At 46.1% G+C, this 27125-nt stretch overlaps 1 protein-coding gene and 1 pseudogene across 1 annotated transcript in view; one reads left to right on the top strand and one right to left on the bottom strand.

The window, feature by feature from the left end:
* Window positions 1-26744, bottom strand: part of LOC120917242 (3-galactosyl-N-acetylglucosaminide 4-alpha-L-fucosyltransferase FUT3-like) — a 32154-nt gene extending 5410 nt beyond the window's left edge. Inside the window, exon 1 of the mRNA XM_040328390.1 lies at window positions 26499-26744. The gene's annotated coding sequence lies outside the window, so the exon portion shown is untranslated. The remainder of the gene's footprint in view (window positions 1-26498) is intronic.
* Window positions 21241-21390, top strand: LOC120918145 (annotated as a pseudogene).
* Window positions 26745-27125: the final 381 nt, after the last annotated feature.

Genomic DNA, 27125 nt, shown 5'->3' with positions numbered 1-27125 from the left:
GTTCACACAACCACAGCCGCCCGATCTGCTCCTTCCCCTGCATCCTCATTGGCACGGAGAAGAGCGAGTTGCAGAAAGGACTCCATGAGCACTGTGGGGGAGGGGGGCCCAAGCCTTCATCTCAGTTACTAAAAAAAACAGACTGATTTCTCCCGTCCTTAGGACAGGAGAACCAGCCTGTAAATTCCGAGAGTGGTGACTGCAAGCTGAGCCAAGTGTCAGTCTATGACACTCTTTTACAGCCCAGCGAGTCTAGCCACCCCCCCCACTCTCCTCACATACGAGCAGGGAGGAATAAAGCTCCTCCTCCTTCTCCTTTCAGTCCCGCCCACACTATCTCGGTGTGCTGTATCTGAAGAGAGGGGATGTGTGTTCAGGAAATATGAAAATCAGCAGCATGTGTGTGAATGATGCCTGAGATTCTAGCCTGGACCGTGGGTATGTGTGTGCACTGCAGACTGCAGTACACTGTAATCACTGAACTGAATTATCTCCATCCCTTCTGTCCCCCCCATCTGTCTCCATCCCCCTCTCCTGTTCTTTCAAGACATTCACAATTTACTTTCTGTAACGGTCACCACCGTTTACGATATTCCAATCCATCGCCCCACGACAGGTTATCCGACAGTCCGACAGACATCAGACACGACCCATTTCATTTCCCAGAATAAACGAGACAAAACAAGCTCTGGTACTGGCTCCAAAATGAATGAATGAATCCTTTAATGGTAACTTAGCTTTGTTATATACAGTACAAGCATGTTACAGTTAATCACAGGGACAAAGACACACTCCACCCACACATCACACAATGGGGGGCTTCATACACATTCTTTTAGATAATAACATTCCGATGAGTTAATTACTACTTATTACCCAGACGGTCTGGCTCCGCATTTAGAGGGGTTAATTACTACAGCTTGACAAGTCACATTCCACATCTTAACATTGTCATTAGCATACACAATGAACAGGTCTTAGGAGAAGACCTAATTAGCACAATGGACACAAAACAGTATTAGCATCACACAAAGGAATGTCTAGGAGCAGGCTCAATTAACACCTCAAAAGCATGTGTCCCCCCATTGGGGCAGAGGGGCAATTACAGAAGGATGCCCTGTGCGTCTCTCCAGCAGCTGGAAGCCAGTTTCTCCCAATCCTGACGATTTTCAGCTGCTGCAGGGAGAGACACAGACACGGGGCATCGTTCCTGTAATTGCTTGCCCGACACCGATCCCCCTCCCTTTTCTGCCTACGTCTGATCCCCTCCCCCATGTGCCCCCCTGTCACTGTGATGACAATTAAAAAAGGGCTAATTCACACAGGTTCTCTGTTATGTTTGTGTCCACTAATAATGATTTTAGTGTATTTTTTGTGAAAATATGGTCTTGATATATTCGGGGGAGGGGCCCTGCCAGGTAGGCTGTACAGGGCCCTGTGATTTCTAACAGCAGCCCTGGATGGATCACAGAGCACCTTTCTGTTTTATGAATGAACGATTAGCTCTGCCCAGCAGTGTCATACTTGCCATCATTCTGCTCATGCTCATTTTTCATTAATAGAAGTGAAAGATCACACAGCACTGCAACATTGTGTCATCCATTAGTCAGGCTGTGTATGTATAAAAGCAGCCGGCAGATAAACACACACAGCCACAGCACTCGGTCATCTGTCACTATTCTGAATGAACAATCAGCGCCACCTGTTCATTCATGATAGAAAAAGAGTGACTTTGAGTACTTGCAGTAAATTGAAGTAACTTGGAGTATTGGGAGTAGCTGGGTAATTTGGAACGACTTGGAGTAATGTGCGTGACTGTAAAGGAACTTGGGAGTAACTTGGCATGGTTTGGAGTACTGGGGTAACTTGAAGTAGCGTAGAGTACCGGGAGTGAATTTTTGGGATTATACCTATTAGAGTAGAAGGTAAAATGTGGAAAAGGAGTTGACCCAGTGCACATCTTGCGCCATATATACGTTCCATAAAAAAACACTTGAGGTCAAACCTTGCTGTGCGAGATGTGAGCTAGTTTTTTCTCTGGAAGCTCAGATCCTGGATCTAGAGAATCAGGTGGCAACACTGCGACACATCAAAAACCTGGAAAGGTGCTCTGACATTACCCAGCAGGTGCTGGCGGGGGCCAGTATAGAGGGGGGTGGGGATATGGATGTACAGGAGCTAGAGGTAGGTAGCTGGGTGACAGAAGGAGGGGGTGGAGAGAAAAACCTTAGTAAAAGTTTGTACATCCCAGCAAATATGCCAAGTTGCATGATGTTGGGGATATCAGCCCAGGGGTGGCATTGCTGGATAAGCCTCCCTTCTCTAGCTGCCAGGGGAATGTTTCCTCTGGTAAGGAGGGGGGGCAAGGATACAGGCAAGGTTAGGCATGTACTAGTGGTAGGGGACTCTTCTTCCTCTACGGCCTCTTCCTCTGCAGATTTGTCCTCTGAACCAGCAGTGCTCCATAGGCATTCAAGTCAGGCTCAGACGTGGTTGACGGCACACGAGCTTCAGCCAGGAATGGTTGTAAGCGACAATGGCACCAACCTTCTCTCCGCCCTCCGACAGGGAAACTTGACCCATGTTCCATGTTTGGCTCATGTCCCGAATTTGGTGGTGCAGCGGTTCTTGAGCAGGTACCCAGGCTTACAGGATCTCCTGAGGCAGGCCAGAAAAGTCTGTGGTAATTTCTGCCGGTCATACAATGCCAGTGCTCGGCTGGCTGACATTCAAAGGGAATGCCACCTGCCCACCAACCGCCTCAATTGTAACATGCCCACCAGGTGGAACGCAACGTTGGCAATGCTGCAGCGGCTGCACATGCAGCAGAGGGCCATTAATTAGAACCTGTGTGAGTATGGCACCAGGACAGGGTCAGGAGGTGACCCAGGTGACAGCGGTGTCTGTAGCCCACAGCAGCAGTCGGCCATGTTGGAGTCAGAGGAGTCCACGGAGCGCTGGGTGCCTGAAGTCGCGAGGACTGAGGAAGTCTCGTCGGAAGCTGCGGAGGGGCGGAGGACGAGCAAGAGGAAGCGCGTGCAGAAATTAATTGACAGCCCTGCTCCGCCCATGCTGGGCAGTGCGGGGCACGGTGAGCCTTTTATTTCTTACAGGACTCAGCGCGGTGACGCTATGCCTGCCGTAGGAGGAAGGGGACAGTCTGCCCGTGGAGCTTCAACAGCAGGAGTAGCGAGAGGGTTTTCTTCTCCCCAGCCAGGTGGGTCAGGCATGCAGCGGGGTCCGCCACGGGGCAAGGGAAGAGGAAGGAAGGAGCCAGTTGTGTCCCCGCAGCCAGCGGTTCAGCCTGCAGCCAGCGCCATCCCTGTAAGGTGTACATCTCCTTCAGCAGCCCCCAGAGCAAGCCGTGCCCAGGGGTTGGCAGGCGAGTCCATTACAGGAGCTCAGCTATCAGCCTTGTCTACTTCTTTAGAGCAACTTATAGCTTTAATCCGTGTACAAGCCGACTCTCAGCAAGAGAGGTCGGGTGTGTTACCCCCCCAGCATTGCAGGTGCTTGGTCAGCAATTTCTGCTGACAGCAAACTTATGCCTCCTTCTCCCTCAATTGCTGTGCAGAGTGCTCCTGATACTGTAAATACGCCAGACAAAATGTATGCCTTGTCTGCTTTCCCCCCTTGGCTTTCATGTAGCCAGTACATTAAAAGAAAAGATTTGGAGGGGGGAATTTATTGACTCTTCTTCTTCCTACCAGGGATGTTTATAAGTATGAAAAAAAAGAGGAAAAAGTGGAGGATGAACGCTGCAAACCTATGATTAAGTCTTTTTACAGTTGGTTGCAAGCCTTTATGGTTTATGCCAGTATCCTGTGTGAGAAGTTCCCGGAGAACAGTTGTTTACTATTCCAACATGTGGACATAATCTTGGAAGCTTATAGGAGCTTTACTGGATTTGCGTGGCTGACATATGATGAGGCCTTTAGGCAGAAGCTGGCTGTACAGCCATCCCTCTGATGGGGAGCAAAGGATGCGAGCTTGTGGTTAAATTTATTCTTACCCCAAAGGCAGCCAATTTCCCGCCCAAAGTTGCATCCACTTCAGGTTACAGAAAAGGTTTATGCTTTGCATATAATGATTCTCAATGTAAGTGGATGAATTCTTGCAAGTATAAGCATGAATGCGCTTTTTGTGCTGGTGCTCACCCGGTATCCAAGTGCTTTCGTAGACTTCAAGCACACCCAAAAGATGGTTTTTCAAAAGGCAACTTCACCGGTGATGCTTCCAAGAATGCTTCCATGGCTGCAAGTCTACCCAAACAAGCGGATGGCTTGCCTATTAACTGAAGGTTTTTCGTCAGGTTTTCAGTTACCAGCTTTTACTGGGTCGGGATGTTGTTTAGTAGAAAATTTACAGTCAGTCAAAGCTGCACCTCACCAGGTAAGAGCTAAATTATTAAAGGAAGTGAAAGCTGGAAGAATGGAGGGTCCTTTTGAGCACCCCCCCTTTAAAGATTTTAGGATCTCTCTGCTTGGTCTAGTTCCTAAGAAAGAACCGAATGAGTTTAGGTTAATACACCACCTGTCATTCCCTGTGAGTGCTTCCCTGAATGACCAGATTGATTCCACCGTGTCATCAGTATCTTATACCTCTTTTGACTCTGCGGTGGAGAAGATTTGTCGTCTAGGGAATCATGCGCTCTTAGCGAAAGCGGATATTTAATCCGCTTTCCGGCTTCTCCCTCTGAATCCAGGTTGTTTCAATTCCTTAGGGATTCAGTTTGAGAATCAATTTTATTTTGACACAGCCTTACCAATGGGCTGTTCGGTATCTTGCTTTTATTTTGAAGCCTTTTCAACTTTTTTGAAATGGGTGGTGAGTACGGTGGCCGTTTCGGATTGCCTAATCCACTATTTGGATGATTTTTTATTTAAGGGTCCAGCGGATTCTGGCGATTGTTTGAAGTTATTGGAAACTTTCCAGTTGGTCTGTGAGTATTTTGGGGTTCCTCTTGCTAAGGACAAGACAATTCTTCCTACCACTTGTATAAATTTCCTGGGAATAACGCTAGATACTTTAGCCATGGAATTTAGATTACCTGAGGACAAGATTTTTGGTCTGTCTCAACTTCTCCAGCTGTTCATGAGGAAGAGTAAAGTGACTCTGCTGGAAATGCAATCATTGCTGGGTCAATTGGCATTTGCTACTCGGATACTACCCATGGGCAGGGTTTTTTCTAGGCGTCTTTACTCATCTATTTCAGGCTTAAAAAATCTGGCTGCTCATGTCAGGGTATCGGTGGAAATCAAAAAAGATTTGTTAGTCTGGATTCAATTTTTAGAGCATTACAATGGGAAAACGATGTGGCAACAAGATTTTGTCCTAGATAGCGATTTCCTCTTACAGACTGATGCAGCCGGTTCAGTCGGTTTTGGAGCAGTATGGGGGGTCCAATGGTGCGCTGCTGTTTGGCAGGACAGGTGGGTTGCGAACGGTTTTTGTAAAAATATAGTTAGAGCTATTTCCTGTGGTCGTGTCTTTAGAGATATGGGGTCCTTTGTTTGCCAACAAAAGGCTTCTAGTAAGTACAGACAATAAAGGCGTGGCATTTGCTGTGAATAGTCTTTTATCTAAATCTCCTTTAGTAGTAGTTTACTTAACGCATTTAGTTTTCCTTTGCTTAAAGTGGAACATTTGGAATAAGGCGAGGTATGTTCCGGGAAAAAATAACGAGATTGCCGATTCTCTGTCTCGCCGACAGATGGACCGCTTTTTCAAGCTGCTACTGGTGGCAGAGAGGGTCAGGGTGCCTCTCCCTTTGCACCTATGGGATCTAATTTGATTTGTCAAAGCATTCAGAACTCGGTGGCCCTATCTACTTGGAGGAATTATGTTTCTTCATGGCTCTCGTGGGCAACGTTTTTAGGTTTAATGCAATTATCTGTGTCTGATCATTCAGAACAGCTAATTCTTTCATTTTTACACTCGTTAATTTTGAAGCGTTTTTCTTGGTCCCACATTAGTAAGACTTTATCAGGTATATCCTTTTTCCTGCACCTATACAACCTGCCAGCTTGTCATAATTGTTTCTCTGTTAGGCAGGTCTTAAAGGGGTACAGAAGAAGTTGGGCTACTCAAGACGTTAGGTCACCCATCACTCCGGGCATTCTGTCATGGATTTGTGGGGCAACCTCTTCGGTATGTTCATCTGGTTATGAAGCAAGTTTATTCAACTCAGTTTTTTCTTTAGCATTTTTTGGAGCTTTTCGGATCTCGGAAGTTCTTCCTTCCTCTGGAACTAGTGGTTCGGGAATACTATTTTCCGAGGCTATGGTTTCTCAGGACGGGATTAGAGTGTTTCTGAAGTTTAGCAAGACAGATCCTTTGGGCTTGGGGACATGGGTCCAATTAAAAAGATGCCAGGACAGTAGCATTTTCATAAGGATGGAGTCCCTGTGACGGTGTACCAATTTTCTGCTGTTCTGAAAAAAATCCTTGTGTTTCTTCAGTTAGGGCATTTAAAAATCACTACCCACTCATTTAGGATCTGTTCTACGTCCACAGAACAGAGGGGAAATCTTCCATTGTGTGCACTAGTTTTGGTGACCTGGGGGGGGTCCCCAAGAGATTCCCTTAATTTGCAGGATTTTCCTCTGGCTTCCTGTTTTGGCTATCGGACAGGAAGTTAAGACAAATCTCCCCAATGGGACAAATATGGCCATTATAAACCCTACAGGAGGTTATAACCCCCCTCCCTCCCTTTCGCTTTTCAAAATAAAATAAAAATAAAAAAAGCGTAGCACTACCCCCTGAGGAGCTGCTGGATTTTTGGGCGGCATATCACCTCATGGCTCCTCCGAAATTCCCAGGGGTGACTGATGCGTATTGCATATAGTAGAAGTAAAGGAATGTCCACGACAGGTGCTCTTTGCAGTGCTCTTTATTACCCTGCCGGGTAAAAACAGTAAACTTATGGTGAGGAAAGTAAAGTTGAAGAAGAAAGGAGAATAGCGGATTCAGGCGTAATAATATGAAACAGTCCTGCTCCCAAACAAAACCCTTCTATGCGCCACTCTTTAGCGTACCCGGACAGGCCTCTCTCACTGACCTGGCAGCCGGAGTATCACTCTGACAATTGTAGGATAAAGTCTCTGCCACACACCCTCCTTAGTGGACTTGAACTTGAGAAAGAGCCCCTGCCACAGACTCCCCTCGTGAGCCTCAGAAAGGTACCTCTGCCACAGGCCCTCTCTGGATTGAGTTTGTGTAGATATCCCTCTTTGGATAGGTTACGCCTGGATCTCCTTCAACTTGTCGCCCAGGTGCCGACTGACAGGTGATCAATCCCTTAGTGTGCTGCTACCCCGATCCCCGGTGGCGCTCCTCAGACCAACTCCCCACCGAACAGCAGTACAGCTTGGGATCTTCAGAAGTGGGAGCCCAGTCACCAGGCCAGCATGGTCCCGGAACCAGGAACACCGCGTGGCATGCACGCCCTGGCCAGGTAGGCCATAGCGCCGGGGCGCCGTGGTGTGGCCACCCTAAAGGTGGGTGCCACACTGGACGAAGAAGAACCAGACCAAATGGCGTCTGCCCCATAAATACCCTTCCCCAGCATGCACAGCAAGGACAAACCCTCCTGATTGACTGCTGGGAAAGAGCACCCAAACCTTGACTCCACTGCTGACACCTGCAGCACCGGGGCTGGAAGAACACCCCAGTACAACAGAATAGCCCGCAGCACAACCAAGCTGAGACAGAGACCCTGTTTTGCATTTAACAATCTGGATCAGAGTCCAACTACACTCTGATCTACCCTTAAATTTAACTAGCACCAGTACTATAAAGTACATAGGTGCTATAAAAGTTTTCAGTAGAGTCTTACTTTCATTTATGTGCACTGTTTACAATCATTAAGTTTTACCTGGCTTGTGATGTGTGTGTGCGCATATAATCCTTTTGCCACAGGACATGCTCACCTCTATCATTAAGCCCAATGTGGGTAAAACATGTAAGAGGGGCGTGACCGGTAGGCTGGGAGTTGTAGGCCGTTATTCATTTGCTTTACATAGAAGTTGAATACAGTGTGCAGCAGTGTCTGCATGCCATATTATATTTTGGAGCGAGATGTTCTCTTTCTGTGCCACCAGCTGAAAACAGAGCCTAAACCTGAGCGACTGATACTGCAGTCATAGGTGTGCACCCCAAAGCTCAAAAACACACTACCGATCACTCACTGTGTTCATTCAGAAAGTGAAGGGGTCAGTAAATTACATATTTACCAACTCCATCCCCACATTCATCCTAAAACATCCCTGCAGCAGCCGCCGGGAGAGGAGGGAAGCCAGCAGTGGTGCGGGAGGAAGGGGGGCTAGGTTAGTAGGGGAAATCTATGCCACACAGAGTGATTAGGGTGTGCCTGGGCATACCCTGTGCGCACGCCTATGACGGCGGGCTTGGAACAGCGCTGATCTGATAAGGTGTTAACGTGCAATTTTCAAAAAAATTATTAAAAAGAATATACAGTATGTGTCAAGGCCTGAGCTCGAATCTGGGATCTCTTCTATATCTGGCATTGATTCTTCTCACTGAACTATCTGGGATGCTGGACTTTTCCCTGCCTGATCCATTGGAAACCCCTCCCTTGTGTCTGAGATTTCTGTTGAATCTTAAACTCCTTGCTCCTTCCATGAACTTCCTATATAAGCCTTGCCTCTGCACTTCCTGTCGCCAGATTATTGTGGTCTGATCCTGTTAACTACTTGAGCTACTTCTATTGCTGTTTGGAAACTACTTTGGCTTGTGACCCCGACTATGAAACTCTCCTCCTGCATCGACCTTGGCTTGTGACATGTTGTGAGGATGCTTTTCTTCAGAAGAGACAAGGAAGCTGGTCAGAGGTGATGGGAAGATGGATGGAGTCAAATACAGGGCAATCGTAGAAGAAAACCTGTTAGGCCTCGTACACACGACCGGACATGTCCGCTGAAACTGGTCCGCGGACCAGTTTCAGAGGACAGATCCGATCGTGTGTACAGGCTAGCGGACAGATATCCAGCGGACAAAAGTTTCTTAGCATGCTAAGAAACTTGTCCGCTGGAGAGCTGTCCGTCGGACATGTCCGCTGGTTAGTACGTCTAACCAGCGGACCGAAATCCCGCGCATGCGTTGAATTGATTCGACGCATGCGTAAAAGCATTGAACTCGCGCGATAGAGAACGTCGGTGTCGTCTACGTCACCGCGTTCTCTGTCCGCGGGGATTTTGGTTTGATAGTGTGTACAGCCATCAGACCGAAATCTCCGAGCGGACATGTCCGATGAAAACGGTCCGCGGACCGTTTTCATCGGACATGTCCCCTCGTGTGTACGGAGCCTTAGAGTCTGCAAAAGACTTGAGCCTGGGGCGGAGGTTCACCTTCCAGCAGGACAACGACCCTAAACATACAGTCAGAGCTACAATGGAATGGTTTAGAACAAAGCATATTCATGTGTTAGAATGGCTCAGTCAAAGTCCAGACCTAAATCCAATTGAGAATCTGTGGCAAGACTTGAAAAATGCTGATCACAGACGCTCTCCATACAATCTGAATGTGTTTGAGCTATTTTGCAAAGAAGAATGGGCAAAAATGTCACTCTCTAGATGTGCAAAGCTGAGGGGGGCTGAATACAAAATGTATGCCACACTTTTTAGATGTTTATTTGTAAAATATTGTGAAAACCATTTATCATTTTCCGTCCACTTCACAGCTATGTGCTACTTTGTGTTGGTCTATGACAGTGATGGCGAACCTTGGCACCCCAGATGTTTTTGAACTACATTTCCCATGATGCTTATGCACTCTGCAGTGTAGTTGAGCATCATGGGAAATGTAGTTCCAAAACATCTGGGGTGCCAAGGTTCGCCATCACTGGTCTATGACAAAAAATCCCAAAAAAAAACATTTATGTTTTTGGTTGTAACATGACAAAATGTGGAACAATCCTGCTCCTGACACTGATACCGATACCCAACAACACACAAATTCTAGTTAGCATTGATCTCCACAAATGCTTGGGAGATGAACTCTTTCAAATTTGTCCACTTTGTGGGGGTCTCAAAAATCGTATCCTTTATTATGCCCCAAAAAGAAGCCCATAGGTGTCAGGTTAGGTGAACGTGGTGGCCAGTCAATGCCGCCATATCCCCCGATCCAGCGCTGTGACACCCGTCGAAATCTGAGTCTATCCACAAAAAAACAGACAGATGTGGTTCCCCATCCATCTGGCGAATTTGATGGCAGTCGGGGGTAAATGGACAGGTGGTCTACTTACATCTGACCGCCCATAGAGGAGAGCGGGGCTGTGTATGTGTTCTCTCTGCATAAGTGGAGTGGAATGGACACAGATCAGCCATCTGCCTGCTCAGCAGGGATCAGTGAACAGATTCCTCACTGAGCAGGCGGACCCCAACAGAACACACCCAGGCCCAGATTCACAAAGACTTACGACGGCGTATCTCCAGATACGCCGTCGTAAGTCCGAATGGCCGCCGTCATATCTATGCGCCTGATTCATAGAATCAGTTATGCATAGATTTGGCCATGATACGAGCGGCGTAAGTCTCCTACGCCGTCGTATCTTGGGTTGCAATAATTACGCTGGCCGCTAGGTGGCGCTTCCTTGATTTCCGCGTCGAATATGTAAATGAGCAAGATACGCTGATTCACGAACGTACGTACGTACGTACGTACGTACGTACGTACGCCCATCGCAATTAGTTACGCCGTTTACGTAAGACATACGCCGGCGTAAAGATAAAGCTGGTCTCTAGGTGGCGCAGCCCATGCAAAGTATGGACGTCGGAACAAGCGTATCTTTTTACGTCGTTTGCGTAAGTCGTACGCGAATAGGGCTATACGTAAGTTACGTTCACGTCACAGGCATTGAGCCAACGTATCTTTGGACGTAAATACGACGTGATACTGAGCATGCGCGAGCATGCGCCGTTCGTTCGGCCATGCATCTACATGGGGTCAAGCCTCATTTAAATACAACACGCCCCCTACCAGCCTACTTTGAATTACGCGCGCTTACGCCGGCCCATTTACGCTACGCCACCGTAACTTAGGACGCAAGTGCTTTGTGAATACAGCACTTGCCTCTCTAAGTTGCGGCGACGTAGCGTAAATATGATACGCTACGCCCGCGCAACGTAGAACGGCCGTACGTGAATCTAGACCCCAGTGCCTACTTCAGCGGTGGGGACAAATGAATGCTCCTTCTTCGGCGCTACACATCTGACACTGATACTCAGCAACACACAAATTCTAGTTCGCATCGATCTCCACAAATGCCTGAGAGATCGCAGCACAGAAGGTTTTTCACCTTAATGCACAGAATACATTAAGGTGAAAAACCATGAGACTTTACAACTCCTTTAGGAGAGGCATGCTTCATGTGATCTCATCTGTAAGAACTACATTTTTATAATTGTGTTTGCAGTTAACCGCGCCTTGCTGTCAAAGGGGAGTCTGAAGAGGAATGAGGCATAATTGTTTTAACAGTTTAAGTTGAATAAAGACATTTTAAAAGGTACACTGGTTTTGCCTCCCTGTTTGTAATTGGTATCTGTAAATAACCATCAGCTGCGCCTTTTTTGACCTCTCCTACCAAGCATGAGCTTCCAAATGTATACATTTACAGGGATGAGACAAACCGCTTAAAACTGGCAGGGGTACTTACAACAATCAACTTTTATTTATGTAAAACCTTTATCTCCAAACGAAAAAAACAATCCATCCACCCGTCGCCAATACCACCCCCACCCCCCGGTAGAGTCAATGGGTCATGGACAGCCGGGTCATGGATTGCACCCCCCCCCCCCCCCCCACGGGTCAGTGGGTCAGCGTGGCGGGCGGCAGCTTTTCTCCGGGCTGCTTGCTTGCTGCTCTGTTCCCCTACGTGTGTCTTCTCCCTCCTCTCCGCCATTAATCTCCTGCTGGCCAATCCGATCGGATCTCCTTTCGGCCAATTGGGTGACGGTCTCATGACACGCTTCCTGATTGGCCGGGAGGAGATTCAGTGTCAAAATAGAAAATTTTCATTCACTATTGTAACACAACTCCCCCCAGACTGACAATGCTGCTGTCCAAAGTTGCCATCTGTGCTCCTTCATCCAGAGTGGGGGCACTCTCATACAAGAGGTGTGTTACTGGCCAGAACACCAGGTGAAAACAGAGTAAAAAACCTTAAGGCCAGGTTCACACCTATGCAAATTGAGTGCGGCTTAAACCGCATCCAATTCGCAGAACATAAAATACATCGTTTTCAATGAGGCTGGTTCACATATGTGCGATGCATTTGCACTGTGCTTTGCCGCCAAACCGTGTACGTCTTTTTAGGCATTGCGTTGCGGCTCAGGTGCGAATTCAAGCCCATTATCTTCTATGGGTACGCAGCTGAATTCGCAGATGTGTTCAGTTCTCTTCAGGAATTTCTCTCATTCAGCTCAATACACTTCTCCCCCACTCTCCTCTCACCTGTAACTTCTCCCAGGTCTCCAAATTCGCATCTAAAAAACTTTGCTAATCTGCTGAACACTTCTCTTATCTCTCTGCAGAGATCAGAGAGCTGAAATTCGCACCACACTAGTGTGATTCCGGCCTTAAAGGGGTTTTCCACCTTTTCTTTACATTTAGGGTCCTTTCACACGGAGCGGACCGTTTCTGGGTCCGCTCCGTGTGTCCGCGGGGATCCCTGCTCAGCTGTCGGCGGATAGGGCGGTCCCCGCACACAGTGCAGGGACCGCCCTGTCTCTGCTCCGCTGTCCCCTATGGGGGACCGGATGCAGACGGACCGTCTGTCCGTCTGCATCCGGTCCGTTCCGCCGAACGGAAGAAAAATAGGGTTTCTTCCGTTCGGAAAAGTGGATCCCGACTGACTGATTAAGCTAATCGCCTTTCCAGCCCCTCGGCGGAAGGAGGAAGTGGGACAGGAAGTCCCCTTCTCCTGAAGCCCCCACTCCCCCCCCCCCAAAAAATTACATGCCAAATGTGGCATGTAAGGGGGCGAGGAGTGGGTTAAGCGGAAGTTCCATTTTTAGGTGGAACTCCGCTTTAAACAAAAAAAAATAACTGAGGCAGTCACTGCATGTAATGATTAGTAAGCTGCGATATTGCATTTTTGGTTGTGGGCTAGTACTGCTTTAACCAGGTTGATTGAGGGTTGTTTTGATTGATTCTTAGGCCTGGTTCACACCTACGCATTTCTTAGTGCGTTTTCAATTTTGCAGAAACACACAACAGTCCATTTAACATGGTTTACTATGGGTCACGTTCACATCTGTGCATTTTATGGAAAGGGCCAGGGACCAGCAGGTTGTGTTTTTCATTCCATAGATGGATTCAATGAATCAAAAATACGTACAGTATTGAAAAACGCAAAATGCACCTGGAATATGCGTCAACTGCCACCTGCATTGGTGTGAACTAGTCCTTACACTTAATTGATGATAAATCTACACAGTACAGACAGATTGTAATGCATCCTTGCCAACTGTTTCTCATTTGGAACCAAATCCCCCTGTCCACCTCATTTGTCTCTCTTTTTTTTTTTGTTTATATAGAATATGATGCCTCGTACACACAACCAGTTTTCCAGTTGGGAAAACTGCCGGGAATCGTGGCAGGAAAAATTAGAACATGTTCTCTTTTTTTCGGCAGTTTCCCTATGGGAAACACTGCAGTGGAGCATACACACGGCCGGGATTCCCGGCCAAAGCTTTCACAGCAGTTTTCTAGATGGGAAAACCTCTGGTGTGTACATGGGGAAAGTGACCGAGCAGGTTCTCCGTTTTCCCCCCGGGATTCCCGGCGGACTTTTTCACCAGGAATCCCGATCGTGTGTATGGGGCATAATAAAAATGTACTATTTTCTTTGTTTAGAGATAGGACATTATAAACAGTGTCATCTTAAGAGCATTATAGGCCCCCGGGCAATACAGTGCACAGGGGCCCTGTCTACACAATCACGCACGAGAATTTACTGACAAAAATCATAAAATTTACTGGCAGAACCACATTTTTTACTGCCAGTGCAAAAAAAGTACCTAAAATTACAGTTTTCAGTGCCGAACAATGCAAATGTCAGTATTTAAACTATAAACATACACAGTAGCTAGTGCTATTAGCAATGTGTTTAAGTTAAAAAAAAATGTCTTCATTGACATGAAGGTCAGGTTACTATAACCCAGCCAGCACAGAGTTTCCTCTTACATCAGAGTCTGCAGGATTCCCTCTTACAGTGAAAGGGAACTCTTATGTAAAGGGGAACGCTGCAGATCATGATCTAAGGAAGGAACTCTGATGTGGAGGGGGGCTCTGGTGACCAGAGACCACCTTATATCAGAGTCCACTGCTTTCTCTTTCCCACTTACATCAGGGTCCGCAGACTGAGTTCCCCCTTGCATTGTAAGGGGGAATCCTGCAGACTCTGATGTAAAGGGGAACTCTGATGTGGGGGGCACTCTGGTGAGTAAATACACTAAGGTAAGGGGGGTCACTAATATAGGAGGGGGAACCTTTATATCAGTGCCCCCTTACATTTTTTTACATCAGCAACCCCCCGCACTCGTGGAGGACCGGATCTTCTCTGTGATTTCCGCAAACTGGGCATGGGCAGTTCTAACCCGTCACTCTCCACAATTTTTTACTGGAGATGCTGGGCAGCCGGTGGGGCCCCCCAGGCAAGCGGGGCCCCCGGGCAACTTCCCAGCGTGCCCAATGGAAAAGATGGCCCTGATTATAAACAGAAGGTATTTAACACATCCTCACTTCCAGCACAAAACCCCAAAACAAGGAACTCAGTCTCTGCTTATGAGCGAGTGTGCGGAATCCCCAAAATAATTTTTACCCCTTTTAAACATCTTCGCATCTGGAACTGTTGGTGTATAGCACAAATTAAGTCTTAATTTTGTGTTTGAAATGTGTAATTTTGAAAAGCTAGTGTAATAGGGCACCATAAATCACACCGTATGCATTTCTTCTCCTAATGCATTTTCTGTTGAAATCAAAAGAAAATAATGTTTAGGCTCTTTCATTTACTGTACCTAAAAGGTTTAGTGAGATTTCTCGTAATTTCCCCCAAAAGACGGCTACAAATTTTTCCGGGGCATGGGAGGATTGTGTCTTTGGTCTACATACTTGTGCTAAAAATATTCACTCTTTCATCTCTGAAAGCTGGGGAGGTATGGAAATGGGTCATAAGATAACAAGGACATAATTAAAGTAGAGTAAACTAAACCCTCCTATCTGCTAAGGAAGGTCCCATCTTACTCCTTAAAGCGGGGGTTCACCCGCACATGACACTATTTCCCCCTAGATGGATGCTCGTTTTGTCTAGGGGAATCGGCTAGATGTTTTAAAATATGAGCTGTACTTACCGTTTACGAGATGCATCTTCTCCACCGCTTCCGGGTATGGGCTGCGGGACTGGGCGTTCCTATTTTGATTGACAGTCTTCCGACGGTCGCATCCATCGCGTCACGATTTTCCGAAAGAAGCCGAACGTCGGTGCGCAGGCGCAGTATAGAGCCGCACTGACGTTCGGCTTCTTTCGGCTACTAGTGACGCGATGAATGCGACCGTCGGAAACCCCTCGGAAGACTGTCAATCAAGAAGGAACGCCCAGTCCCGAAGACCCATACCCGGAAGCGACGGAGAAGATGCATCTCGAAAACGGTAAGTACGGCTCATATTTTAAAACAACTAGCCGATTCCCCTAGACAAAACGAGCATCCATCTAAGGGGAAAAGAGAAAAAAAAATCATCATTGGGTGAACTCCCGCTTTAAGTCGGCCATAAACTGTTTAAATTGATTCACATCATGTATGGGCAGGCGGAATGCACCAAATTGATCAATCAACTTGGGTACAACCAGTCTGCTGGATTTTACATGAGATTATTGCAAGTGGCTGTAATCACTGGCCCAGATTCAAGAAGCACTTGCGCCCACGCAACCATAGGTTAAGCAGTGCAAGTGCTTACTTGCTCCGGTGTAATGAGTGCTCCTGATTCAGGAACCTCGTTACACCGACTGCAGGCTAAAATCTGCGCGGCATAAGGCTCTTATGCCTCGCAGATTTTAGGCTGCATTCTTGCGGGGGCCGCTAGGGGGCGCTCCCATTGTGTATCAGCGTGTAGTATGCAAATTGCATACTACCACTCATTCACAAGCTTGCGCGGGCCCCGCGCAAGCCAGGTACGGAGTTTCCGTACGGCTACTTTTAGCGCAAGGCTGCCCCTTCTAATAGTAGGGGCAGCCAATGCTAAAGTATAGCCGGCCTTCCCGCGCCGTAAAATTTGAATTTCACGGCGTTTGCGTAAGTGAAACGTGAATGGCGCTGGACGCCATTCACGTTCACTTAGAAGCAAATGACGTCCTTGCGACGTCATTTGCCGCAATGCACGTCGGGAAAGTTTCCCGACAGAGCATGCGCTGTACGCTCGGCGCGGGAGCACGCCTAATTTAAATGATTCCCGCCCCCGGCGGGACCATTTAACTTGCGCGCGCTTACGCCGGGCAAATTTGCGGCGCGCCCTCGCAAATCGTTGCCCTGCTCCCCCGCAAATATCGCGCAATTCTACTTGAATCTGGGCCACTGTGTTCTCCCGGCAGGGACAGCTTCCCCAACTGGGAGAACACAATGGCTCAGCAGGAGGGTTTGTAGGGAAAAAAAATTAGCTGCGTCTATGACAGGTGTTTAGATCTGCAATTGTCACGGTGCTGCATACGTGTCCAGTTATGACACCAGCCTTTTGATGATGTAAAAAAAAAAGAAGGTTGACAAACAATGGAAATGGATAGTTATCACAAGATGTATGCCTTGAATGTAGCACACACACTGCACATGTGCTAATAGAGAGAATGTAAAGGAATCATTGCAGAAAAGATTGGCATGTTTGATTAAGAGTTTATTACCATTTAAAGGATAAGTTCACCTTTTGTAATGGGTTACATCCATATTCAGGGTGTAACATAATATGCAGGGCCGCCATCAGGGGGGTACAGGCAGTACACCTGTATGGGGTCCGATGGTCCCCAGGGGCCCGGCCGGAACCCCCCTTTTTTTGTTTTAATTATTATTAGTTTTTTTTATGTCAGCTCCCCAAGCCTCCCCCTCCAACCTCAATTCGCGGCTGCAGAGGACCCCCCCCCCCGCTTCTCAATTCGCGGCACCCCCCCTGCTTTTCAAGGGGCCTTCAAATTCCTGATGGCGGTCTTGTAATGAACGGACCAGGCAAGACGATACACTAACAGTGTGCATGAGACCTGCATGGCATTGGCTATCTGCTGGTATAACGCTTTACAGGCTCCTGCAACAAAAAATTATAAATGCACATTTTTTACCTGCAGAGTTTTTTTGTTTTTTTTTAAAGTGAACTTATCCTTTAATGAGAATTTCAAACTTGACTTTTCTTTTGGAAAACTGTTAAATTGGTGTGTTTTCACTTTAAGCTGTCCATAGTAACTAATTAAAATATTTTTTTCCTATATAATTAAACATGATTGGTTGGTACACTTTTTTTTTTTTTTTAACTGACCGCTAAGGCTTCATGTACACGGGACGTTGTTCAACCTCTCCTGAATGATTTAACTCGGCAGCTAGAAACCAGTGTCTAAAAACGACCATTTAGCTGAGTTTACATGCTGCATTTGCATCCAGAGGCATTTGAAAAAAAATATTTGTTTTGGTTAAAATTAAAAACATCTGTAAACGAAACGCTGCTAAACGCGAGTTGCCACGTTTAGCCGCGTTTGGCGCTTCAACTGCCTCTACACACAGCTTCTGAACGCATTTTCTTGGGTTCAAGAAAAAGCCTATAAACAAAACTGCCTAGAAACGACTATAAACAACTCTGTGTACATGTACATATAAGATAACATAGAGGAGAGTTCAGGAGCAGTTGAAAAAAATGCCCAACTGCTCCTAAATGTCCGTTTACCAGCAGCAGTGTACATGAGGCCTTAATTTCAGAAGTGAGCATGTTACCATGCACACGAGAAGCAAATGCAAACACATGTAAACTCAAGTTTTCAAAGGCAAAAACCGGCATTTAAAACGCCCGTTTTTGCAGCGAACTATGCAGCGTTTTACCGCGTTTGCGGCTATCAGCGTTCATAACAAAGACATTGTAGACCCTCCCAAAGCTTTGAAACGCAAAAACGTTTGCGTCTGAACCCAAAATGTTGCGTCTGAAAAAACGAGCCTAAACCCAACTGCTTTAAAACGCAAAAAAACGTGAATGTGTGCATGGACACATAGGATAACATTAAATGTGTTCAGGGGCAGTTGAAAAAAATGCCCAAATGCCTCTGAACTCGAGTTTACCAGCGTCTCGTGTGCATGGGGCCTTACTGTCAAGTTAATTGGCTTCTTATCCACCCTGACACTTACGCCATTATTTCTCATATATATCCATGCGTTTTTGGACAAACATTATCAATTCCTTTTAGCAAGTGTGCCTGGACCATCCCTTCTAGACCCTATAACTCCTGGGCCCTCCCAGTCACACCCTCTTCTAAACCAATCAGGTACGACCTTAACTGACCATATTACTTTAAAATATTAACCCCTAACAGCCCGGTTCTCCTTCTCACCCTGTCATGTATGCCCTACACTTATTCCGTTCCTCCCTTTGCTCCGGGCATTTCTTTCCCTACCTTTGTATTGATACTGAAAAAGAATGCAAAAGGCATAGGAGCAGCTGTTTATTTGCATTGTTTCTGTACAAGAATGACTCCATCAGACACCAACTGTCTACGAAAAAATCTTCCCTTCCCTTGTGAAGTGACAGGCTGTTACAGATCTTTGATAGGTTGTACCACCCCCTCTGGTTTACTGCAGGATCATAGCTGGACCCAATGAGCAACCCTGGGTCCTAGACTCCTGTCAAGGTTGCCTTGTAGATGATCCTGGTTTGCGTTGAGCTGTTCTGTTTGTGTATATATGCACGTACAATACAATCATGCAAGAATATGATATCATAAACATAAAAATGCCTTTTCTTTACAGTTTACATCAAGACAAACATACAGAGCACTAGTTATGACACAATTACCAATATAGCTAACCTGAATAACTTAAAGGGCATAAGCAAGATCTATGGAGAATAAGACATCTCAGGAGTCCAAGCAACGATGACTCAGGACTGTGAAATATTTAATATGTCTGTAACTCCGTCTGATATATTCTAATATGATTTTTAATATTTTTTAGTTAGCTGCAACAGATTTGCTGTTTTTTGTGTATATCATATATTTATTTATAAATATTCGGAGTATCACACTATTTAAAACATTCCATCAAAGTGTATGACCCAGCCCATACATTTTTTAGGTTATGGGTAGAACAGGTAAGGATTAGAAGCTCTGTTGGATTTTTGGCTAGATCTTAAAATAAATCTGTAAAAAGATATATGGGCTGCTTAAAGCGGTGTTCTGCCCCCCCCCCCCAAAAAAAAAAAACCACATACACATACTGCAGCTGCTGGCTTTTATTAACCCTACTGGCGGTGTTCCCGAGTCTGACTCGGGGTTAGATTTTCATGCTGCGATCGGTAACCCCGAGTCAGACTTGGGCTTGCCTCGCTGAATCCACAGGCTTGGTTTACTTACCTTGTCCCTGGATCCAGCGATGCCACCGCGCTGTGTGAGCGAGCGGGACCTCGCTCGATTCACACAGCGTCCTCCTGTGCCGCCAATCTCCGTTCCCTGCGACGTTACGACGCACGGGAGCGGAGATCTGCGCCAAATTCAAAAACGTAAACAAACACTATATATACAGTATACTGTAATCTTATAGGCTACAGTACTGTATGTAAAAAATACACACCCCCTTGTCCCTAGTGGTCTGCCCAGTGCCCTACATGTACTTTTATATAATAAAAACTGTTCTTTTTCCCTGCAAACTGTATATTGTCCATAGCAACCAAAAGTGTCTTTTTATGTCAAAAATGGTTTTAGAGCAGCTAGAAAACAGCGATAATAAATTATAATCACTTGCAGAATTGTGCGATAGCGATTTGTGGGGAAATTCGTCATAAGAAAAAAAAGTAATGACAGCGACAATTCTGCAACTGAGAAAATTTCAGTGATTTTGAGTTGATTACATTATTGAATAATTTTTATTATAATTATATTATTATTTGTTATAATTATTTATTATATTATAATTTATAATTTTGTTTTTAAAAAAATTTCATACCCGGGATCCCTACAACTCTTGTTTGGTCAGATTTAAGTGAGTTATTCCTAAGAATTACAGGCCTACAGTATAAAACTCCAAATTTCCTTGCAAATAATGGTACCGCTTTCAGCACCTTTTTTCTGAAAGAATCATACCGCCAGGGAGGTTAAATGGAGTCCAGCGATGTTGGCACCCGCAGCTGATGTTTCCATCAGCTGTCGGGTGCTGCCTTTGTGGGTAAGGCTACCTGGCATTGTAGCCTTTTGGCTTCACGCCGGGAACCCTACTGCGCAGGCACAAGGCTCGCTCCTCTCTCCTACTGGCCCAGTGAGGGAGGAGGGAGCCGCGGCCCAGACTCCCGAAGTGGGAAAGAATACCTGTCAAAGACAGGTATCCTGTCCCCCCTCCCCCCGAAAGGTGCCAATTGTGGCACCGGAGGGGGGAGGAATCAGATGAGCCTAAGTTCCACTTTTGGGTGAATGAATGAATGAAAACTTATATAGCGCAGCACATGCGAACTTAATCGCCTCTGGGCGCTTGTTGTTCCTGTCTCCTTTGGTATCAAAAGAGATGAGTCTTGATCTTTCTCCTGAACGTCAAGTGGTTCTCCTCCAACCGAATGCTGGTTGGTAAAGCGTTCCATAGTCTAGGCCCTTGGACCGCGAATCTCCTTTCTCCTTTGGACTTGTATCTGGCTTTGGGTATCTGGAGGAGATTTTGATTGGTGGAACTCTGCTTTGATAAAAACGCCTTTATTGACTTTCAACTCAATAAAACCAACTTGGAACAAGCAGCATGCGACTTCTGATCTGCAGATCAGTGGCCAAAGCTGGTTATACACACCGAGTTTGTTATTTTCATTCAACCAGTGGTTTGAATAAAAAAAATAATAAAAAAACAAACAAAAAAAAAAACGTCAGATTTCCGCATTCACACAAACAATGCAGGTATCTCCCTCGCTGTGCTATTGTATCCTGACAGTGGGGACTCCCCCCTCCCGGTCAAATCATTGGCTGCAGCAGCTGATCAAATGCTTGTTTTGCAGCAGAACCGTTGGACTAGGATACTTACCTGGCAGGGGAGACACCATGATCATGAAGGTGGTTCTCCCAGGGCGAGGCTCGGCCATTGCACTCTGGCCGTGCTGACCGTGGTGTCTTCCCTGTCGCTTCTCTGCCTTTTGGCTAGGACTAGGTGTGGTATCTGTTCTTATCAGTTGTCAGCGGAGCGCTGAAGCACCTTCTACATGGGGAGGGTGGATGCAATCCAATGACGTCATTGCACCTGGAAGGATGGTTTCAGCAGGGACTACGCCGTGCTGCCCAACAGATACTGGGGGCCGGCCCATGGTTGAGTCTGAGCCATCCGGAAGGGTGCTCCTGGTGAGGATGGGTGCTGCGCTTGGTCTTGGTCTTTTTGCCGAGTTCTAGTCTGGCCTTCTGGCTGGCTGGTGTAAGTGCTATCTCTGTCAGCGATCCGGTTGGAGGAGCTGGTAATGTCCTGGGGTGGAACAGGGTAGGACCATGCAAATCCGCCGGGTTGACGGAGGTTCTGGAGGGGCTAGTATTGGTGGAGGCTGCTAACTGGCCTGGCAGTTCTCCCCAAGAAAACCTTGAAGGGGCTCTCTAGCTGGCAGGGGTGGAGGGCTGCAATGGCCGGTCGGGGGGTCGGATATGGAATGAAAAGCCTATGGTGCATGTGCCCCTGGAGTGGCAGTCCAGGGGTATCTGAAGATCACTGTGTGTGAGGGACACATTGATTTAAGATACCACGGTCACTGCACCAGATACACGCTTTTTTTAGCACCTGCCTCCTGGGCCGGGCCTTTTGGCTAGGACCGGAGGAATTTTTTATTCCTGGCCGGAGGGCCTGGTCATTGTTGATCACAATGACCACTTCTTTTCACTCTCCTCTTCACTATCCCTTTCCCCCACTTTATTTCATTTAAGACTATGTTTGTCACGTTTTTTGTCTTATTTTTGTTTGTGCACGTTTTGTTCACTGTGAGATTATTAGGGTGCCGGTCCTCGGGCCAGCCCTGAACGTCTTTGGAGTAGGTGGACATGGCCTTCTGGCTTAGTTCACTTGCTCTCATGGGGTCTCCCTTCAGGGGAGCCCCACCTAGTACTGGGAGGGTTCTGTTTCGGCAGTCCTTCCGAAGAAGTTGGGTCCGTGTCGGCTTCGGTTGCTCGGACCACAGTACCTCAGTCCCCGTCTGGAACCTAACGCCCAGGGTTTGGGTCCCTCTTCACAGGAGAACCACTTGACGTTGCACCCGTCTGCACGTTTTTGTGAACACTCTTTATGTGTGTGCACATTTTTTTCTGCACCGGGTGGAGTTTTTGGATGTGTTCACACGCCATAGGCTTTTAAAAAAAAAAAAACGTTGGACTAGGATTGCCTTATGATCCCTTTAATCCAGGACACACATTAATTACACAGGTTCTGTGGCCGATTAAGGTAGTAATTAAATTCACTTGGTGCCTTATCTGCATTAAATCAGCCTCAGAACTTGTGTAATTACTGTGTCCTGGATTAAAAGGGATGATGTGGCAACCCAACGTTCATATTTATACAGTGACCAGTGCTATAAATATGCATTGATTACTGCATAAATGTGACTGGCAGGGAAGGGGTTAACCACTAGGGGGCAGGGAAGGGGTTAAATGTGTAGCCTAGTCAGTGTTCTAACTGTAGGGGGGTGACTGGGGGAGGTGACCGATCTGTGTCCCTATGTACAAGGGACACAGCATCGGTCTCCTCTCCCTGACAGGACGTGGATCTCTGGGTTTACACACAGAGATCCACGGTCCTGCTCAGTTACTGGGCAATTGCGGGCGCCGGGCACATGCATTGTGTTCCCAGTAACGCGATGGGTGCGTGCGCGCGCCCCCTAGCGGCTTTAAATGACAGGACGTTATATGACGTCCTGTCAGAACAATAGGGGATTCCGCCCGCCGTCATTTGACGGCGGGCGGGTGTTAAGTGGTTAAGTACCCTCAACAGGCCATGTTTGCAGGTTTTCCTTTATCTTGCACAGGTGCTTTACATCAGAGGCAATGGCTTGGTATTTTTCCCAAAACATGTCTTGTTGGGGGTACTTGAGGACAGGGTTGATAACCACTGTTCTACCATGTTTAACCTTTTTTCAGTCAAGGCACCCTGTAAAATTATGCACACTCTCAGGGCACCCCATTCTACAATGCAAGAAACTAAACCAATAGTTTTACATAATGCAACAGCATCCACACACATAGGACACCCAACCAGGGCTCTAGTCCTGCGGGAACGCGTGGGAACGGAGTTCCTGCACTTTTTTCACAGCAGGAACGCAGTTCCCTTTGCAGGACTAGAGCAGCCGAGCCACCCGAGCCAATCCTTCACTAAGCGACGATGCCCAGCTCGAGTCACTGTCAGGGGAAGGCGAACCTTAGTAATCCTTTATGTTACTGGCCGCTTCCTGTATATGGATTCATCGGGTAGTGTGCGGGTATTCCATCACTTCCTCGATGCCACAATGTCTCCTGGGAGCTTTTGTCATTGTTCCCAGGAGACATTGCGGAGGTGTGCCGCGAGTTATCGCAGGATTTAGAAAGAATTTGCTTAAAAAAACATGCGGTTTAGTAATTATGCATATGAGCGTATCATTTTTTTTTTTTTGGTGGGGGAGTGGATCTTGGGTGGGAGTTCCCACACTTTTTTCCCCAGGACTTGACCCCTGCACCCAACTAGGGATGAGCTCTAATGTGCTTGCTAATCACAGGCAGGGAAACATTGTCCCGATGGTCGGCTGCAGAGATCAGAAAACGTCTCCCTGCCTGTGATTAGCGCAGCGCCGTGCCGACTTCCTGGCGGGCTCTGCACGTGGAATATGCAAACACGCCAGAGCTCATCCCTACACCCAACAATAGAAGTGATTTATTCCTCCAAAACAAATACAGCTTTGCACACTGGTACTAGCTAGTATTCCAGTGTTTGTCTTCTGCCTCAGTTTCTCTCCCTCCCTCAGCTAATGTGCCTCCAGCATTGATGGAGAGGGGGAAACAAGAACACCATGTAATGGTGCAAAATGAAAACCTGTGGCTTTGTGCAACTAAGAGACAGGCTTGATCCACTCACTGGCATGTAACAATTTTGGGACAATTTGTAGGGATTTTGCCAAGGCTCTTCTGAAAAAGCCTGAAGGCACCCTGGTTGAAAAAGACTGGTCTAGTATACCGTTGTGTAAGTGAAACGTTGAGATAGCTTCTCTAATAACCTAACATTCAAATGACGTTTCTAGCCCCAAAAATTACAAAAGAAAAAAAGGTCTAAACATTACTACATCAAGCACCTTTCCAATAAGGTTAACATTCTCAGCTTGCCTGTTCCAAGAATACAAAATGTACTTGAGTTAGTAAAGTGGTGTACAGGGTCACAGGTTGTCTTTGTATGTCCCTTTCAAATAAATCAGAGCAAGGTATCCCATCTTAATTATAAGAGGTGAGCAAGCTTACAACCTTAGGCTGCATTCACACCTGAGCGTCGGTCATCCGGCGTTTTGTCGCGCGTATTCATGCTTATTTGTGCGTTTGCATACAGCGTTGTCCGACGTTTTTGTACTTTGACGTTTTTATTTTAGCCAATAGGAAAAACTATCATCTTTTCATTACTTGTTGCTATGTTGGTAGATTTTTTTTAATCTTCTGCATGGGCGACAAGTTCTATTGATTAAAGCGACGAAACGCCCGTAGCAAACGCCCGTTGTCGCGCAAGTCGCTTGAATCGAGCGTTTCCATTACTTTCTATGGGAAATGGAAACGCTCAAATAAGCCCAAACCGCCCGATACGCGCGAAAAAAAAGGGTCCGGAACTTTTTATGGCTACAGGCGATGGGCGTCAGCCTAGGTGTGAATGGGCTCTAAACTTGGTGCATGATGAAGCCCTGCTCAACATTGTTCTGTTTTTAATACTGTTTTTAATACTTTAATACTTAGGCCCCATACTCAAGACCAAACATGTCTGCTGAAACTGGTCCGCGGGCCAGTTTCAGCAGACATGTTCGGTCGTGTGTGGGCGCGAGCGGGCCGAATTCCAGCAAACATTTGCCCGCCGGGCCTTTTCCCAGCAGACAAATATTCCTGGACGTGTTTTAAAACCGTCCGCTGGAATCCTGCCCGCTCGGACATGTACGGTCGTCAGTACAGACCTACCGTACAGGCGCCCGCCGTCCCTCGCATGCGTCGAATGACTTCGACGCATGCGTGGAAGCATTTTAAAGGCGGGCCGCCCACGTCGCTGCGTCATTGTCGCGGCGACACCGCGTCATCGATGCGGCGACACCGCGGACACGCCCCGCGTATTGTTTACGCGCGGACTTCTGTACATGTTTGTTCGTGTGTACCCGGCCTTACAGATCAATTTATACCTATAATTATATTTATTTCCTTTAACAAAGGATTTAAACATTTCTTTAAAATGGATTCAAATGGCAAAAAGTGTTAATCTTTGGTAAAAGTTATGGGAATCTTTGTATTAAAATACTTTTAAATAGATTACTTAGTATAGCTAGATAAGTGAATATTTGCAGGGCATTGATTTTTGGCAATTAGTGTTTGGTAATTATTGAATTTATTTATTTTATTTTTAAACGCCTCATTAGCAACTTTTAACTGTTAGTCTCAGTTCACATATATGCAAATTTGATGCTTTTTTAACCACATCCAATTAGCATAACATTTGAATCAGACCGGCTTTCAGATGGAGACAGTTCACACACGTGCGGGGGAGGCTTTAAAAAGGGTCCTGTGTGATTTTGGGTCTGTTTCAGGTAAAAATTTTAACAGAACCGCACTGGAATGCTGCACTAAAACCGCGTCCGCATATGTGCGATCCCAGCCCTAAACAGATCCATCCTCAGCAAAAAAAAATAAAAAATCTAAACCGTTGCATACAAATATTCATTATTCGAATGATATATAAATGTTATTTTTATCGGGAACAGTTTTACCTTAACTGCAGGGTGTGTTCACCGCAACAATTATTTTATGCACGGTGTGCTTGCCAAAACAAAGTAATAAGTCTTATATATATATAAAAAAAAAAGCCTTAAAGATGCACAGCAGCACAAACACCAAAGCAATGAACCTGCCCTGACACACAGGATTACTCTAAAGTTACTGATAGTATTTTGCTGTCTTTACTTTTATTTTTTGGAGATGGAATACAAATGCATGTCTATGCTCATATTATGGAATTTTGAAAAAACAAAACAAAAAAAAACCAGCACTTTAAGCATTCTTATAAATCAGGTGAGTGAAATTAAATGAATGAAAAGCTTACCTCTAAAGCATCAGCACTGCTTAGACTGCCTCCAGTATATGCTGTTGAGGATGTGTGAAGGTAAGGTGCACTGGCTGTAAGGACTGGATGGACAAGTGTATTAGATGGGCGGAGGGAGGCTACACCTGGATAAAGTCACAAATTTTATTGACTTGAGACACAACTGCATAGGAGACTTTTAAACAAAGCCTTACAGAAATTCTATTATATCTGTACTATAAATACAAATAGCTATATAAAATTGCTTGTTCTGCGTCAGTGACTCCAGAAAAAACAAGGTGATTAGCTTTTTTTTTTTTTTTTGGTGAAATGGTCAGAAATGATAGCAAACATATTTTTCTCAGTACAGATCTTCTTTAAAGTGTAACTCTAGCTAAATCTTCCTATATATTTTTTTGTTTTGTATTGATGTTAGAACTAGTGGACCTACTGCTGGGTTTTAATCACTTCATTACTGGGCACTTAAACCCCCTTCGTGCCCAGCCCAATTTTGACGCATTTTGAATGACAATTGCACGGTCATACAACACTGTACCCAAATTATATTTTTATCATTTTTTTTCCCACAAAGAGAGCTTTCTTTTGGTGGTATTTGATCATCTATGCGATTTTTTTTTTTTTTTTTTT

Source organism: Rana temporaria, chromosome 11 (assembly GCF_905171775.1).
Source record: "Rana temporaria chromosome 11, aRanTem1.1, whole genome shotgun sequence".
Taxonomy (NCBI): Eukaryota; Metazoa; Chordata; class Amphibia; order Anura; family Ranidae; genus Rana; species Rana temporaria.
This window is presented reverse-complemented; position numbering and strand designations above follow the sequence as displayed.